The 19,285-nt window shown below is 31.4% G+C and overlaps 1 protein-coding gene across 1 annotated transcript in view; it reads right to left on the minus strand.

Moving 5' to 3' along the window:
- LOC149478278 (protein madd-4-like) overlaps positions 1-18,802 on the minus strand; it is a 273,451-nt gene extending 254,649 nt beyond the window's left edge. The window contains exon 1 of the mRNA XM_089709471.1: positions 18,671-18,802. The gene's annotated coding sequence lies outside the window, so the exon portion shown is untranslated. The remainder of the gene's footprint in view (positions 1-18,670) is intronic.
- Positions 18,803-19,285: the final 483 nt, after the last annotated feature.

The following is a 19,285-nucleotide window of genomic DNA, read 5'->3' on the forward strand; positions in this document are numbered from 1 at the left end:
AGTTATAAATTATAATCCTAATTTACTTAATAAACATTAAAATTATCGATCGTACAAACATTGTACGAAAACTGATCCACCAAGTATCATTCCTAATTTCATACCTTGCACACAAAGATAATCCTAAAAGCTAATATCGCATTAGAACTAATTTCCCGTAAACCACTTCAAACTTTCATATTAGCTCCTGAGATCATACGGTGTGAAAGCGAGTTTCCAAATTGAAATTTAGCCAAACACAATTCAATATCGTTAAAACTACTATTAATTTTAAAGTTCCATATTGATCCTAAGTTCTTAAGGTCCATTATTAAAGTTTTACTTCTTTAGAACTGAAACGGCCATTATTAATCGCTACCGATTCCTACGACTTGAACCACATGCTGGAAGTTTGAAATTAAACCTTGAATGCGGTGGGACAAAGTTTATTTTTGAAAAATTTGCTATTGAAACCTCAAATTTAAGTTTTCCTTGCAAGTGCAGGTTTGAGTTATAGCAAATATGTAAATTATAGGTACCGATTGAAATAGATACTTTCCAAAGATTTTTAGATATTTCTTAGTCTGTTCATAATAATATGTTTTTAGTAGAGTTAGGGCCGATTTTTCAATACTTGGATAAAACTTATCCGTCCAATAAAGTATTACACGATAATATTAAAATGTCACGTAAACTGTCAAATGCGGGCAATTAGAATACGTTTTTAAAATGGTAGTTTTATACATTATTCGACGAATATCTAAGTTTTATCCAAGCATTGAAAAATCGGCCCTTAGTGGTTTAATATAACTATCAATAGTTGCTACAGTTCACAATCTTACAAGCGTGATACCTACTCAGAAAAAACATTGACATTTTTATATCATGCCATTTATAAACCCTATTTGTGTTAATTACTTTAAGCAAAACGTATTCATTATTATTGACAAGATCTACGTGAAAGCGTCAAATTCTTAAATTCATCAAATTCTTCTCCATAGATACCGCTTTCCGAATCGGTGGTAAATGTTAAAAATATGTAATGACGATTTAATAGTGCTTCTAGAAGAAGTCTAATTGAATAAATACATGTTTGAGTTTGAAATATACCATACAATCAAAAAATCTTTAATACGCCCATACCTATATGTATAGCGGGATTAACTACGGGATCTTTTAAACAGTCTTCCATTTATGATTAAGCAATCGATGCAGTAGCTATAACAAGTCAAAAACAGCAGTCAGCTTTACGGGCTGTGTCATTTACTATTTTACGACATCATTAAACACTATTTATAGTTAATTAGGAGTTAAACTTCGCGGCTAAACCGCGATTCGGAAGGTTTGAAGTTAGGTGATAAAAAATTTAATGTCTCACTTCGAAATTATTGTTTAGTCATTATTGTACAGTTAACTTTAATGATATTTTAAAATCCTTGTTAACGTTTTTACTAGCAACTTTGGTTGTTTATAGAAGTATAAAACCATAACCAGTGTAGTATGAGCTCTATGGTGTATGGAAATCCATACGTAGTAATGATCAAGCAGTAGCTACAACATTATTTCTTTATCTAATCATTATAACAGGCTTTTTCTAAGTAACACTTATATTTATATTACTTTTGTAACAATTATTCAGCAAAATAAACGCTATTTTGTATTTAATGAGGCAGAAACGATTTATAAAACCAATACCCAGTTTATTTATTTAGAGTGTAATAATATATTTAAAAGGTCATTTTTTATGGTACACATGTATCCCTTATATTCACGATTTCGTTATTTTAACATAAATCGCAATAACAAGTAAACAAGCACGAAATTTAGACCATTTTCACTACTGGCTGAAAATGTCCCTAACAGCCAGTTAAAGTGTCAAATTGCACTTTTGACGTAAATTTTCATATTTTATTTCTAGTTTAACAAACAGAGAATGCAAAAAAATATAAACATAAAATACTACATTGTTATACTATTCAACATGCACACAATAAACTACAATGTACTCTAACATGGAATATGAGAAGCTCAACCCACTCAGTCGACGTCAGACGCAGCTAAGCAGCTGTCAAACCAACTCAGAATGTGATGAGATCCTAAATATTAAACTTTACACGCCTGTAATGTTCACTACATATTTATGAAGGATTTTTCTTGGGTTGTCATATTTTTTTAACTTTGTATGTGAAATCAAGCGGGTTTCCCACAGATTTTTCTACAGTTGTTCTTAGTTTCTTTTTTTTCCTTTTATATTCCAGTTATGGCGATTCAAAATTACTTCTAGAAGAAGTCTTATTGAATAAATAAATGTTTGAGTTTTATTAATATTGTATGTTTTTAATTTTTTCAGATAATCATCTATCGACTATTAAAAAACATCAGAATATTTCATAAATTTTGACTGTTACAATATTAATATTTCACGAAATTTTTCACATAAAATCTGTATAAAATATTAGAAAATTCATCAAATACCAGACCAAACCTGTATTATAACGAGATAGAGCAACAAAAAATATAACAATATTGATTTCATATTATGAGACTATAAATTTACAATATCCATATGTAAATGATAGTCAGTACACTAACTGTCTAATTTACACCCTATAATCATGTCTTTGACTTACTAACTACGCATTACCATCAATTATAAACCAATATAGTCCGATTAAACCAATCAAATCTGAACCTTACAATTAAATAATAAAGTCTACTATTAAATAAATTGGTACACAATTGCCTATTTCACCTTCACAAAGCCTAAAGTTAAAGCTCATAAAATTTACCATATCTGTACATGCGATCTACAGCTGTAGTATTGTTAAGGATTCTCGTCCAAAATGGTGTTTAATTCAAGAATTCTTTTAACTGAAACAGGTCTCCAATTAGGCGCGAAACTGTAACTGAAATGACGATGGAAAAAAACAAAAGCCAGTGAACGAGTCTGATTTGCAGTAATGGGTTTCGTGACGTGCGTAAAAACATTTACTTTTTCGAAATACGTGTAGATTTGTAGAAGCGATGTAGAGTCTTTTTATATGTAAATTACCTGAAATACACTTTTAATAATAATGGTTTGATGCATGTAATGTATGTATCACTTATATATAATAAATAATCAATAAATATTTCAGGAAAATTTTCACACACGGCACAATCTGATCCCATACTAAGCTTTCGCTTGTGTTATGGAAACCATCTGGTTTCCATAACACAAGCGAAAGCCATCTGGCTGATAAACATACATATTATATAATTTTTAATATAGATAATTAACACCCAGACACAGAGCAAATATCTATGTTCATTACACAAATATTTGCCCCGGGTGGGAATCGAACCCACGACCTCTGTCTTGGAAGGCAGGGCCACTACCAACCAAGCCAACCGGTCAGTCATATACCAAGATAAATATTATGTTCAACGTACTGGTTCTAATTAAAGTCTGATTGGTGTTTTGTATGTAGAAAATGCGATTTTGATCTGTTAATTAAATTAAATTTATAAGATAATACTTTACGAAATACACATTTTGTTTTTACAATCTATTGTATACGAAAATAAGAAACAGTTTTAACTTTCACTCTTAAAACACATAGTATAAATAAACCATTTCAATACTAATTAAACTGCTGGAGCGTCATTTAAAATCAAGTCAAGTCGCAATCTAACAGTGATTTATGAAAATTAATTTAACAAAAAAGGGAATTCCGAAAGTATTAGCCGAGCTTGTGACAAAGGCGAAATAATGAAATTACTTGAAAATTAAAGTGATTCAATCACGCTTGGAATTTGAATTGGCAACTGCGATCATGTTGGAGCCCTTGGATGGTAATAACAAGATGTTTTACGTCGAAAATTTATAGAGGACCCGTTTAAATTAATTTTGTAACAAACAAGGGTTTATTTTATAATAGAGTCGCAAAGTTAATGTGTGAGTACATGTTGTGACACATGTTAAAATTTTAATCAAATTTTCGGAAAAATATTATTATAAGTTTAAGCAAATTAAAAAAAAAGTTCAAATTGCTAAATTTACCCACCAATAATGTGCGAGGATGTGTAGCGAGGAATATATTTGCAAAAACCGCTACCGCTTCATAGTTTGAAGTTTGAGGTGATACTATCTATCGGTTAATTAAGTTTGTAAAATTTGTCTCTATCGGAATAAGTTTCCATACACAATGATTAGCAATTTATTATTAGATGGTGAAATCGGACACAAAACAGACGTTTCGACCGCACGGAGATTCATGTTTTTTTCTTCATAAACTACCAATTTGATTTTTTTTTATTTATCGATTTATTTAATTAAAGAGTTTGTTTAGCGATGTTTGGGAACCGAAACACGATTGACAAAATTTGCCTCGATAGAAAAACGTTGTGAAGTTGCCTAAAAATTAAACGGACAATCAATTTTATTTGGACAATAGTGAAGTAATATCAATGAAACTTTACCCACGTGGGCACCATTAAATTCTTGAGAGACGTATGGGAGTAGATTTTTCAATTAAAATATCAGTAATTAAAAAAAAAATATTTTTTAAATTATGAGCAAAAAATTGCGCGTGGGTTTGGTCGCTTCCACCGTTCTGCCTCCAGTCAGTTCTGCATCAAAGTGTAGTGAGTGTAGTCAGTCGACGCCAAAGCAAGAGGTGCACAAACACGATTGTATTTCACGTTAATAAATATACTCAGTACATCATAAACATTTTTTAAATCTTATGTAAAAGTCTTAATTACAGAAAGCATTATATAGACCATTAAATACAGATTCTAAAAAGCAAAAGTAGCAAAGTCCACTTAATTAAACAAAATTTAATAACACATATTCCATTCAATAATAACGGAATATTAAAATAAAGGGTCGCGTACTAATGAAAGGGTATTTTCTGCGTACATAATAAATTCACTTTATCGTGGCTTCGATTAATAAAATATTACGGGCTTTGGCCTATATTCGCTATTATTAGTTTAACAAGGGATTAACGCTGATGAAGTTAAATTTTAAACTAAGTTTATGTGCTTACCGTTTCGGAATATATGAGGTGTTTTTTGATGTGAATTTTATTGACTTTGTCAGGCTTGAGGTAAGGATAGACGGTATTGTTTACAAATATAAGTATGTTAAATTAATAGTTTTTCATTTAAGTTTATATGATTATAAATACTGTAGTTTTAAGTGGTTATAGGCAGAGTTAAAGAACTAAGTTTGCAAAGAGTGTTATAGAGTTTTATAAAAACTAATAAATAATTATCTATTATTTAGTCATCCATTTTTTGTAATGTTCAATTTAATATGTTTAACGCGGTTTGACGTACAAATATCTTCTATTAACAGTTATTATAGAGACAAATCAAAAATTCCGCAAAAATTATCCCCAAAATATCAAATTTCTACGTCCATAGCGCATTGCCTATCAGTCAATCATCTCGCTATTTTGTATTCATAGACTAGTGACCCGCCCCGACCTCTTTCAGGTAATTACGTGCTTTTATCCCCATTTCAACATGAATTACCAAAAATTATACTTCACGAAATAATGAACCATTTAGTTAATAAATAAGTAGTCAGCTTATATTCTTCTTAAAATAATATAAAACCAACTCAATGTTGCAAAATCGGCGCACATTTTAGTAAAAATAATGAAATATTTTTATCACAGTACAAACCGGGCGAAGCTGGGTAATAAGTATCTTATAGATTTTATATTCTTACCCAAAATGAAACCATTGCGACCTCCATAAACGCAAACCCATTAAACCGAAGAGGGTTATAAAAACCTATAAATCAAAATATTCATTACATCGTCTAGCAAACATGAAAGGTATTTATTATTCACAGTATGAATTTGCAGTGCCTCATTTTATCCTGAATACTTATAACTGGAGGAATTTCTGTGAGGCTCCATTTGAAATATGATGTTAATCCTCGTTTTATCCTTTCAACATTTTGGGGTTAAAAAGTATTACAGCGCGAGCTGGGCCGGACTCGAGTGCGGTAAGGCCCCAGTTTTTGAAGTGAAACTTCTCTAGGCACGTTGAGAGTAAAATTTCGAGGTCACGTCATGCTAATACCGTCACGTGACACGTCATTGAGTAAGGCGACGATTTTGGTATCTCTTCTGACGCGTGTGCTCTGCACACACGCTCTTTTTTCAATAAGGAAACTACGAAGGTATTCCTAATGATTGACTTTGAGATATTAAGAATAAATACAGATAACAACTAATATAGCTTAAATAAAAATACCTATTATTTTCAGATGATACGAAAATAATGATATAGGAAAACGTAATACTTATTTTGGGCAAATATTTTCCTTATTCCTTATTGTAAACAAATCATTTCACAATTTTACCGTCATCCATCTGTATTTGCACCTGCTTTTACGACAGATGTTAGAAATGACAGGTAATTAATAAATGTAATTTAAATGTAAAGCGTATTAAGAAAAGTAATAAATATTAAGGAGGATTACACAATGTAAACAGTAATTATTTCTTCTTACGTACGTCTATTCATCCTTGTATTAATTTATTATCCACATAGCTGAAAGTAAAATAGTGCCAAAAATATATGCGAGGTTTGTAGTAACCAATGAATGAGCTTTACTACACTAGCCTATCTTCTGTAAAACCTTAACATTGCAAATTACATTTGAGAACGTAGGGCCCCAAATCTACACAAGATAGAGGCCCCGCCAGCTCCCTTCCTCGAAATGTAATAAAATAGAATTTTCAAACCCTTCGTAGTTATTAACTGGAATTCTTACTCAGAACATCGTGGCCACCGCGATTGTCCCTGGACTTAAAATTAATTCTCAAATACATTATTTTCAAGGGATTCGCGAAATTGTCTGGAACCAAAAAGGATTTATATAAGCTTGATAACAGCCGATTTTCATTTATCTGTGGCACTTTTATAGACTTGGCTCATGCGATTGATTCTAATAAGGTTAGTTTGTCGTACCCGTTTTGGATTGGAACATTGGACTATTTTCAACTTGCATTCCAAGAACGATCGATGCGCTGCAGGGTATTTATAACAACAAAAGATAGGTGTAAATATATTATTAATAAACAAAAAATTAGAAATGTGTCTGATATGGAAAATGGTACTGAAAATGAACATACTCACTTAACTTAAATCAATATCTTTTGCGTCAATAATAATAACATTTGTAAGGAATTATGTCAGTAAGGAAGTCTAAACAAATAGCGCGTTAACAAACTAAGTAAAATCCCTTGAAAAATTTCATAGCAACCTTCTAGAACCTTCCCATGTTGGACCAAACCCCTTGACGATATTAAACACTCGTTTTAGCATAATACTGTATCTAAATTATTATCTTTCGGCCTAATGTACCGTGCCCGGATCTCGACTTAGCATAAAGTTATTGAATATATTTTTATCTCCCTAATTCAATGTTCGGTAGAGAATTAACTGCTTGGGCCTAGGTTAATTTTAATATAAATTATAAGGTTAACGTATTAAAATGTATCACTACATAAAAATCAAAAGTCGCTTTCTCTGTCCCTATGTCCCTTATATTATATGCTTAAATCTTTAAAACTACGCAACGGATTTTGATGCGTTTTTTTTTAATAGATAGAGTGATTCAAGAGGAAGGGTTAGTATATAATTTATTATGTTTTAGACAAAGCGGGCGAAGCCGCGGGCGGAAAGCTAGTTATATTATAAAATATCAAAAGATAGAGCTCGTAGTGCCTTGATATGTATACTAGCTGTACATTGTGGCTTCCCGTTTTTCATTGTTTTTCTGCTCCTATTTGTCATAGCGTGATGTTATAACCTATATAATTATAGCCTTCCTCGATATCATGTTTTCTCCAATGCAAAAATAACTTACCAATTCGTACCATTAGCGCATTCAAACATTTTGCATTCATGTTAAATTTTGTGACAGTTCTAATTATTATTAAATGGTAGTCATGAAAAGCTATCTGTGTGACCAAGCTTTAAGTGGTCAGGATAACGAAATTATATGAAAATCTTTATAGAAAACTTTTGTAAATTCAGTATTTTTTGAATATTTTTACGAAATTGGACAGGAACTATTCTAGTGTAGTTTAGTGTTGACATTTTATTGCATACAACCTTAAAGAGAACGTAAAGCTGTCCTTTCTACACTTGGTTCGAATAAATAAAGGCACCATTTTATAAAAAGAAAGATTAAAATACATTTATTTGTACTGATAACATATGACTACAGTTATTATAACAAGAAAATAAATAAAATTAACTAATTTATCAGCTTCTGTCTAAGGATCAAATCTCTACTCGATAGGTACCTGAATATAAATTAAGCTATGTTATAATCTAATATATAAGTCCGGTTTTCCTTCCTGACGCTAAAACTCCAGAACGCACGAACCGATTTTCACGGTTTTGCATTCGTTGGAAAGGTCTCGGGCTCCGTGAGGTTTATAGCAAAGAAAAGGTGTCTCTGGTAGCGAAACGGAGTTCGCCGGGGTTGCTAGTGTAGAAAAATTTTTACCTGTGGGGAGAGTTTGGTTGCAATCTGTGCATCTGTTGAAGTGTGATTAAGTAACAAACTAATTGATTAAAATTTTATCATGTATGGATAACATAGATCGCTCAGTTCACATCATCATCAGCCCGTATACATTCCATCTGCTAAGATATGGGCCTCCTATGAGTCATAGTTTCTCCTCTACAGCTTAATTATTACTTCAAAAAGAGAGGACCTGTTCCACCGCGTATTTTTAATGTATGTATAGGTACTTATGTTCATTTCCCGCCAACTATAGACCGATTTTTTATTAAACGAATCAAATCATTGGTAGGTATTAAGCATTTTTAATGGAATCTCTTTTATTGCGTAAATGACTAGTAATAAATCAACACCAAACAAATATAATATATTTCTGCGAATAGCACCTTTAATGGGACATTTATTTTTTAATCAGCCAATATTTTGTTCACCACAGACTATATTTTAACGAAATATTCGTAATAAATTCATAGTGGACCGCCCTGAATTTTAATGATAACATTAATTTTATCAAAGAAACATCATTTAAACATGTTAATATCGTATGAATTTTTATTGACTCGATGACTAAAATTGTTTGGCCAATTCGAGCTGCTTTTTGTTAATAAATTAGACCTTATGGGCAATAAAATAGAGTTTATTATCCATTTAATTCTATTTATGATTCGCAAATTAATTTAATAGCCGGGAGTTGATGAAATCGAAACGTTATCTTTGATATTGCTTGAAGAATCAGTGTTAAATGATGTTAATTCATGCAAATTTCTATCGATAATGGAATTTAATTTACTTTTAAATCTTTCTTCAGAAATAATAAATAAGCTTCATACGGGTTAAATTATTATTTTTAAGTACCTAATGTATCATGTATACCGACGTTTATTTTAGATTCACTTACAAAAAAAGCGATAAGAATTTAATTTATTTGTTATTCAATAAACAATAGTACTCTACGCGTATTTTAAACAAAATTTATGTATTTTTAGAATAAACTGTATCTAGTTTTAAACTCAGAAGTCAAATATACCTACGCATACATCGACAAACTCTCAAATAAAAAAAACTGAAGCCACAAGAAGATGCGGAGCTTTTGGCTAAGAACATAATGTTTAAATAAAAAGTGTGTATGAATGTGTGAAATAATGATCATAATTTGAATTCGCAATTAACTTCATTCACACATAATAATGATTGGCTATTAAATGAAGAATTACCTCCAATTATAATACGAGTTTTAAGCCAAATTGGACATTTTCAATTTATATTTCAATGACGAAATAGCGTTGTGAATTATTATTATTTTATTTCTTCTACAGATACTAATATTGTGGAAGCTGGAATTTTTCAAATTGGACCAGTAGTTCCTGAGATTAGCGCGTTCAAACAAACAAACAAACAATTAAACTCTTAAGCTTTATAAAATTAGTTTAGATTATTTAATTATAATAATGCCTGCGATAACATAATATTATGAGATACTTTAAATTTTAAACTCTATCTACTTCTTATTAATAAAACATCGTTATTTTAATACACTGTCCGTTGTCATATAACTTAACTTTTCTACCTAAAATATATCAATTAACATGTACAACATAAATATGTACACTTTAATTACAACAAAACAAACATACAAACAGCCTACGGACATTTACACATTAAAACAAAATCAGAATATACGACTGTGATTATCTCATTGCAATATTTATTACACGTATACTTGATGCATTGTTAATTATTATTTCTAGAAGGTTCGGAATTTCATTTGCTAGAGGCAACGACGTCATAAAGGCTATATCGTACATAATGTTAAATTGATATGTTTTGTTGGCATGATTCGGCATTTATAAGGGCGTTTTCTATAAAATATATTATTTTATATAATATACTTATAAAATAATTAAGCATGGAATAAATAATTATTCGTTTATTGTGGTGATTTTAGATTAAGCAACGATAAGACATTATAAATAATTTGTTAACATTGTCGTAAGTTCAACAAATAAACATTAGAAATTTAGAATAACAAAATGGTGCTCTTGTTCATATACCTAATTTTTTTTGAAGATATTGTTCCAAAGCTTTATTATAAACAAGCCTATATTATCATTTACGAATATCGAATAATTAAGTTTTCTTAAAGAGTTGGTGAAAGAATGTTCACTATCAGCCTAGTAGTTCAAAAGCTTAATTGCTACAATAAAACAACTCATCTCTTTATAATATTAGCCATTTATAAGCCTAATAGTGCAAAACCTTATTGGGTACAAAAACCTTATCTTTATAATATTTGTAGCTATACTTATAATCCTCATAAAATGACTACCGTGAAACCGTTCAAAACATCTACAAACTCGAGACTTTCAAACAAATGAAAAGCAATATAAGATATAGCGAATCGGACATCGATTTCAGCTTGTTACAGTTTCGGTGGCAAGTGTCCAACTCAGACAAGTGAGTGCTGAGTCGCCGCTCCTAAGTGCAGCTAAATGGAACCATCTAGACGTTCAGATTTTCACTGTGTATAATTTTTATGAGGTTGAGTTTGTCGTAAGATTTGCGTGTGCCGATTTTGTTGTTGGGAGTTTGTAGGAATCTGTATTGATATTTAACGTCTTATTTAAAGGGTGTTATTAAGTATGATTTTATAAATCATGTTACCGTACGAAATCCCCATCGATACTATGTAACATAGACTATTTTTTTTCCAGGTCAATCCGAGCAACGCCGGAACAAGCGGCTAGTAGCTGACGTACCAAGTGCATGGCCATTGGAATAATGATCTTATCAGTTCAATAATAAGATGTTGTATTTAAAAAACTACCGAGATTAATAGAATATGAAAAAAAAACTGTTTAATGTTTGTCCTTTAATCTATCGTTACATGATATTATAATGTAAACCATAGCCTTCCTAAATATCCAATACAAAGCAAGAAAGAAATCAAATAGAACCAGTAGTTCCAGAGATTATCGTTATCAAACAAATAGTTTGAATTGTCAATAAAATAACATACAAAATATGTATTCCGTAACGCCTTTTCCAATTGATTTCTAAACGAACAATCGCGTCACATTACTATGTAGTATATGCTAATGTTATTTTGTTTGTTTAATTGTTTCTGCTCACGCGACGGACTGCTCAATTATCATTTCACTGACTGAACAAATCGTTTTGTACGAGCGTGTAGATATTTGTTTTGATACCAATAGTTAATATGATAAAGTTTCATGTCCCGTTTCGGCAGATACATTTTTTTTGTATAAAATTTTTTAACTAACGTAAAAAAAATCTATGACACTTAAACATATAGTTAAATATACGAAAGGACACGAATTAAACACTAGAATGCTGTTATCATAAATACATTCATAAAATTAATGATATTATAATAATAAGATCACGATAAAAAGCTACTAAGAAGTATCTGTAAATAATTAAATCAGAGAAGATATATCTATACATAATAAAAATCAATAATCGAAGACCTATAAAAATGTCACTCAAAAAGTAGAAACAATTTTCAAACTCGCTTCATAACTAATCTTAAAATACAAATTAATCACACACAATTCTTGTATCCCACACACTCATTAGAATGACAGACGGTATTCCTCAATTGTAAATTAGTTTGGAGACAGTTATCGCTAATCCAATACAAACATTTGATTGCTGTAGAATTTAATTAACCGACTTTAAACAATAGACACACTATTGCCATAGTATAAAGAGAATAAGTAAGTTATTACGGTTAGAAAATCAAACGAAGGTACATCGCGTTTGTATGAGCGCTTGGCTGCACCCCCCGTTCATGTACTTTACGTACTTCATGTACTGTACGCAAGCTTGACGCAAGCACACAACGCCGCTCGGTTCCTTCTCATGGACCGTTCTCTTGAGGGCCGCGCCATTACTATGAGCGGTCGGTGTTTGTTTATACAATTATTTAAAATATTAACGTGACAAGTGACAACCCTGCATGCACCTCGCGAGTTTACGTACCGTGCGCTCCTAAACGCCGGGAGTCGGCCTACTTGTTCTCTATATACTATGGTAATGCATACACTCCTTGTGGTATGTGGAATACCTTTGCTTAGCTTCTTAATCCGTAATTAATTAGCTTTCGTCTCTGTCGCTCACGAATGATTTTGTGTAAGAGGGAATGCGACAAAGCGGATAAAGAGTGCTTATGGAGTCTTCTTCTTATGAGTAGGATTTCAAAGACACATTTATTAAGTACCTACCTATAGAGATTTTTAATAACTAACGCTTGATTAGTTCAGACAAAAATCAAGTAAAAATATAGCTAAAGTATTTCAAGAAAAATGTAGCTTTCCACTGATGAAAAATGTTGTGTGGTTTTATGAAACCACGGTAAAAGTGAAACTGTTCGAACAGTTCCGAACACTGCTTTGTGTAGCGCATGTCGCGTGACGGTCGACTGCCAAGTAGGTATACCTACTCGGCAGCCAACCGTCACGCGACATGCGCTACACAGACCAAAAAGTTTGAGACGATGTAATAAAAGTTTCACTTTAATAAAACCCAAAATCGGTTCAGTAGTTCCAAAGATGAGCAAAAAGCACAAAAAGCTTTACCTACCCTTCATGATATCAGTATAGTAAAAAGTTTATTAAGTAATAATATGAAAACGAATTTACTATGAACACAATTTGATATAAATTTCTTAATATTGCACCTTTGCAGAAGGTTTACTGCGTTTTATTAATTTTCAAGCTTATAACACAAAATAGAGCTCTCTCTTCTATTTATAAGCTTATTAGCACTCTATTTTGTTCTAATCATAACATTTCAGTTATTATATTATTAAATAGTTGTCATATTAAACAATAATAGGGAATTAATAGTGATTTAGTATTAATAATACTGAGATAGAAGTCTAAAATGGGTTAAGGCTACTTCTTAACGCGTTAAATCATCTCATTCCCATAGAAATATCATTTTTGAGAAATAATTATGAAAACTGTTAGTAGATAAACAGACACTTTTTTAATATAATTTATTATACTATGGAAACTATAAATAAACGTACAACAAATACTATGCACCTACCTGAGATTACTATTGTTTATAACAACCATATCACACAACATTATTTGCAAAACTCATCAAAATACAAGCAGAAATAAACCTTATTGTAAGGCATTTCCCAATTTTCACAATTTACGATTAGTCCGGGATCCATCGCCCATTTTTGCAAGTGATTACTATCAAGCTAATTTTTCGTGAGTAGCTTTATTTTGATGAGATGCCCAATAATTTCATGTACGAAACTCTCGATTGTGGTAGCTAACAGAGGAAACAAGGATAAAATATTTTGATTTGATGGTTCTCAAATATTAATTTCTAACTGAATGTATTTTTTTTGTTCAATCTCAAGATAATTATCTAAATTATTCGAAAAAATATTTGTCCTACAAAATCTATGGTTTGATCAAAGAGTCCCCCTTTCCAATGTGTATCGATAACGAAGTCATCATAAATGATTACTAACCAGCAGATTTTTTTATTTTCACTTATTTAATACCTATATAATTCAACAGACATATTGTCCTACAAATTGCGTAATAAATATTTTAGAACCGTCAAATCAAAAATTTTTATCCTTGTTACCTCTGTAAGCTACCACAATCGAGAGTTTCGTACATGAAATTATTGGGCATCTCATCAAAATAAAGCTACTCACGAAAAATTAGCTTGATAGTAATCACTTGCAAAAATGGGCGATGGATCCCGGACTAGATACATTGCCCTTCTAATGGCGCCATCTAGTCTAGCCATATGAATCGTTCGATACTGATACAATCAATGGATTAGGAAGGGTTCGGACATTCTTTAACCAGCCAAAAAAGATCTTGCCTTCATATAGCTGAGCTAAAATAACATAAACGAAGCAAAGCAGTCATTATCGATCTATGTAAAGGTACACAGATTACATAAAAGAACTTATTGTGTATTTTTTGAAGTTATAGCACGGAATACTTAATAGTAGCTAACGCTAGTTATGGATATTTTATATAAACTAAACTCAATAGATTAAAACAATGATGACTGACCGGTTGGCTTGGTTGGTAGTGGCCCTGCCTTCCAAGCCAGAGGTCGTGGGTTCGATTCCCACCCGGGGCAAATATTTTGTTATAGATGTTTGCTCTGTATCTGGGTGTTACATAATATCTATATCAGTATTTATTTAAAATTATATATTATGTATGTTTATCAGCCATCTGGTTTCCATAACACAAGTGAAAGCTTAGTATGGGATCAGATCGTGCCGTGTGTGAAAATTGTCCTGAAAAAAAAAAATAAAGACATAGAGAATAATTTGTTTAAATAAAACTGGATTGTGACCACTCTTTGTATTTGCTCATAAATACAATACAATACAAAATTCTTTATTTAACAGACACATATAGAAGTTCACAAATTAAAAGTTAAAAGTTTGAACAAATGTTCTCGCAGATATAAAATCATAACGAACTTCTAGAATACGGAAACGTAATAAAGCAATAAGAATTTTAATACACAAATAACGCGTATTATCAAACATATTGTAAACACAAACAACAAAGAACACGAAATTTAATCAATTCCAATTAATCTCGCTGAATATTTAATAAACCGTTCGACATTAATTGTTGTTTGCGTGATTTTACTTTTCATTCACTAATTTTATAAGTTTATGGGGTTGTCTGTCATAAACGGCTAAATCACACAACCGATTTGGATAAAATTTGGTACAGATATAGTTTGAATTGATTTGATTTGACAAATAAATGATTTTATTTGAGTTGAGTCCTGAGAAACCACATAGGTTAGATTTTATATCGGAAATCGCATGCGGGTTTTTCTTTGACAAATGACAACGCAGGCAAAGCCGCGGGCGGAAAGCTAAGATGATAAATTTAAATTATAAACAAACAATCAATTTACTTTATAATATTAGTGTATACAAGGGCATTATTAAAATGCAACAAAAACGAGATGTAGAGTCGTTAAAAATAAGTACCTAATTATAAAAGTGTTTGATTACAACTTGTAATGTTTTCGAGCAAAAATCTATCTTGAACTTTTAAACTGTTTTTCATAAATAAGCAATTTTGATTCTTATTCTTATTCTATAAGCATTATTCGTAAATACAGTAAAAAGAAGCTTTAAGCTACTGAGATTTAATTAAAATTATTTTCAAAGAATCGAAAAAACAACATTTATAATATAACCAATATAACCAAATATTATAATATCACCAATCACTACACTAAAGTGCTTTAATTCATTATTTCTCCCAAAACCGTATGTACGCTTTATCCCTACTTCAACCAAAATGAAGGTATTTTTAATATCAACAAAGTTTTTATTTCATCCCGGAAAGTTCTCAAGATCAATCGGTGAGCCCCTAAATTTGCTTCCGAGGCGAGGTTATGTACTCTTATAATTTTTTAATATTTTCCTCGAAGTACTCCTTACCGTATATTTTATTACCGTAATATCTATACTAATATTATTAAGCTAAAGCTGAAGAGTTTGTTTGTTTGAACGCGCTAATCTCGGGAACTACTGGTCCAAATTGAAAATTTCTTTCGGTGTTAGATAGCCCATTTATCGAGGAAGGTCATCTCGCTAAGACCAACAGGAGCGGAGCACTGCGGGTAAAACCGCGGAGCGCAGCTAGTAATAAATAAAGTAGCATAAACGGTGGCGTTGCTTGGTAGTTAGAAAAACCGGTACCGGTTAGTGATGAGGGTGTTTTGGCAGGACAAAGTTAGATAATATAATTAGTGATATCATAAATGAATGAATTATCATCATCTGCGCTTCGACTTCCACCTAATTTCAACTCTTATTTGATTATCCACAATCCGCATGCATGCATATACAAAAATGCGTGCTTTCTTTCATCATTGTCATAGTCCGATGGAAGACCGCCACGACCAGAGAGATCACGCCCAGGACCAAAAGCAACACACGGTACACTCTCCAAAGCACAGGAGCGTTCCATCACTGCCAACTTCCTAACAGCATACTATTGAGATTTCGAATCACAATTCAAAACTTCGGCCAGAGATTCTTTCCGTGGTAAATGTTTACCCCAAGAAGCGCTATACTACTATGCATTTCAATTAAAAATAGGAGAGACAAGAGACTTATTATTTGTAAAATACAAGTTCATTATCAATCAGAGTTTATATCTCTTACATAAAATTAATATACCTATGAACCTTCTCTTCTGGAATAAAAACTACTTACCTTTGGAATAGCTGTGCCCGGACGACTGTTTCATTATTTATTTACTTTGTTATGTTATTCTCATGTAATAAGCTTTAAGTCTTTAAATGAAAATAAATCATTCTTTAAACCTAACCTTATTGCTTAACTTAAATAAGCAATTGATTTGAATTAACAGCCATGACGAACATATACAGGTGCTAGACTCTCCTATTCTTAGTTAAATCATGAGGTAAAAATATACCTATTATACATATATGTAATTTAAAAGTTAGAAGTTACTTAAATATTTTAAATGCTTCCACCAAACCTAGGTCACTAAACTTCAGCCATTAACATAGAAATATCATAGTTTTCATAGTGCGAAGTTTCTCAAAATATTATTGTTCCTTTCCTTATAAAAGCAAAACTTATTGTTTTATTACCGAACTTTAGGAACGAAATACGTACCCGCTGCATAATTACTTAAATACAATTATTAACTAAAACTGTTTACTTAGTTCCTTGATATGTCCAATAAATAAATTAAGAACTCTACATATACAAAAAGTATCTACTAATTATAAATAATGAATAAATTTCTTTATTTCAGAAGAATTAACAGTCCCATAATTTACAAGTTATGTATATTATAATTATAATACGAAAAAACAATGAACAGAAATAGCCATTAATTAAATTACAACTAGCTTTCGCCCGCGGCTACACCCGCGTTGTGTTTTGATAAAAGGTAGCCTATGTTCTTTCACAGGGTCTAAAGATTGTCCGTGCCAAATTTCTTCAAAATCTGTTGAGAGGTTTAAGTCTGAAAGCGTAACAGACAGACAGACACAGTTACTTTCCCATTTATTATATTAAATAATTGAAATCCAAGCTTTATATGGATAAACGTTAAAGTTACTTTCGCATTTATAATATTAGTATGGACTAATATTATAAATGCGAAAGTAACTCTGTCTGTCTGTCTGTTACTCAATCACGCCTAAACTACTGAACCAATTTGCATGTAATTTGGTATGGAGATATTTTGATACCCGAGAAAGGACATAGGCTACCTTATATTGCGAAATATGTACCACGGGCGAAGCCGGGGCGGACCTCTAGTATAAAATATTAGTAATCACTAATCATTATGTCAGCCAACTAATGTAGAGACATTTTGTAGAGCTTTTTTATCTTTTATAAAATGAAGTATACTTGCTTTATGTGTTAAATGCATAATGCCTGTATAGAATATCTGATAAACTTACCCTTTGAAAGTCTGAAAAGCTCTTAGTCTCAATAGCATACCTAAGTCGCTTGGATAATTTAATAACGCCTGATTTCCTTATCCTACATCAAAGATCCTTAATATATAGCTTAGATTGGCAAGTCCATTAGAAGGTAAAATAGGTCACAAGCCAGATGTTTAGTTAAAAGTATTTAGGTCTAGATTTCACGCTGCCTAGGCACTTTCCTTCAATGAGTTTAAATTACAGCTTGAAGCGAATTTACCGTCATTAAAGTGGGAATTAGAATATGTTGCGGGAATTTTTAATTAAGCGTAAATTTGGTTTTATTTTGTTAACGCAGTAAACGTAGGTTTAATTAAAAATAATAAAATGAATATGTAGAGCCATAATACAAAAGTTTAGTTACAGAAATACAATTAATTATTTTATTTTTACTATACTTAACTTTGCGCCTTGAAAATTTCAGCCTTTGCTACTAAATTTTATTAAAAAGAATGAGCGGAATAACTTAACTATTACTTAATAAACTATTCTCAAATATTTATTACCTAAAAAATTTTTGTCAACCAATATTTTAACAACACCAAATTTAAAATCGCTCTATTTTCTAAAAGCAATATTTTAAACAAATTTTCATTTGGCTCTATTTTTAAATTAAGTTCTCCAACTCACCTTGCGTCTCCAATCACACACAAAAAAACCGTCAATCACAACACACACAACACAACACAGAACGTAAACTTAACTATTACGTACGCGGCGTACAGATACCACAAACACGTTCGTGCGGCACGACAGTACAACACTGAATGCCGTTTGCGCATGAACCTTACCTACCAAAGGACGTACGTCGCAATGCGTTAAAACATTTAAAAGTAGCCTTACGCGCACGTTGCCTTCACTTGCCGAATTAATTTGTTTTTCGCACTCGTAAACCTTAATTGATTCACACAATAATGTTTTTGAGTATGGAGAGTTTGTGTCACGTATTTTTTCGGTTTGATAAGTTTAATTGTGCTGGTGCTTTTCATGATGAATAAGACTCTACAATTTTTTTTAGAATAGGGATTTTAATAGAGTTTTTATGGTGCTTAAAATTAATTAAGAATGCATTTAGCGTTATTTTCTTTTGCTGATAGTTTTATTCGTGAAAATAAAACGATTTATTGATATTTAAAAGACACATAATGTTTATGTGTTGTTGTAAAGTTTGTGTCACGTATTTTTTTGGGTTTTGATAAATTTCACGGTCTGTTTGTTATATTTAGAGCTTTTCACTACTGACGA

Source organism: Colias philodice, chromosome 22 (assembly GCF_061535455.1).
Source record: "Colias philodice isolate Cphi_HAF_F1 chromosome 22, ilColPhil1 Martin Lab GWU primary, whole genome shotgun sequence".
Taxonomy (NCBI): Eukaryota; Metazoa; Arthropoda; class Insecta; order Lepidoptera; family Pieridae; genus Colias; species Colias philodice.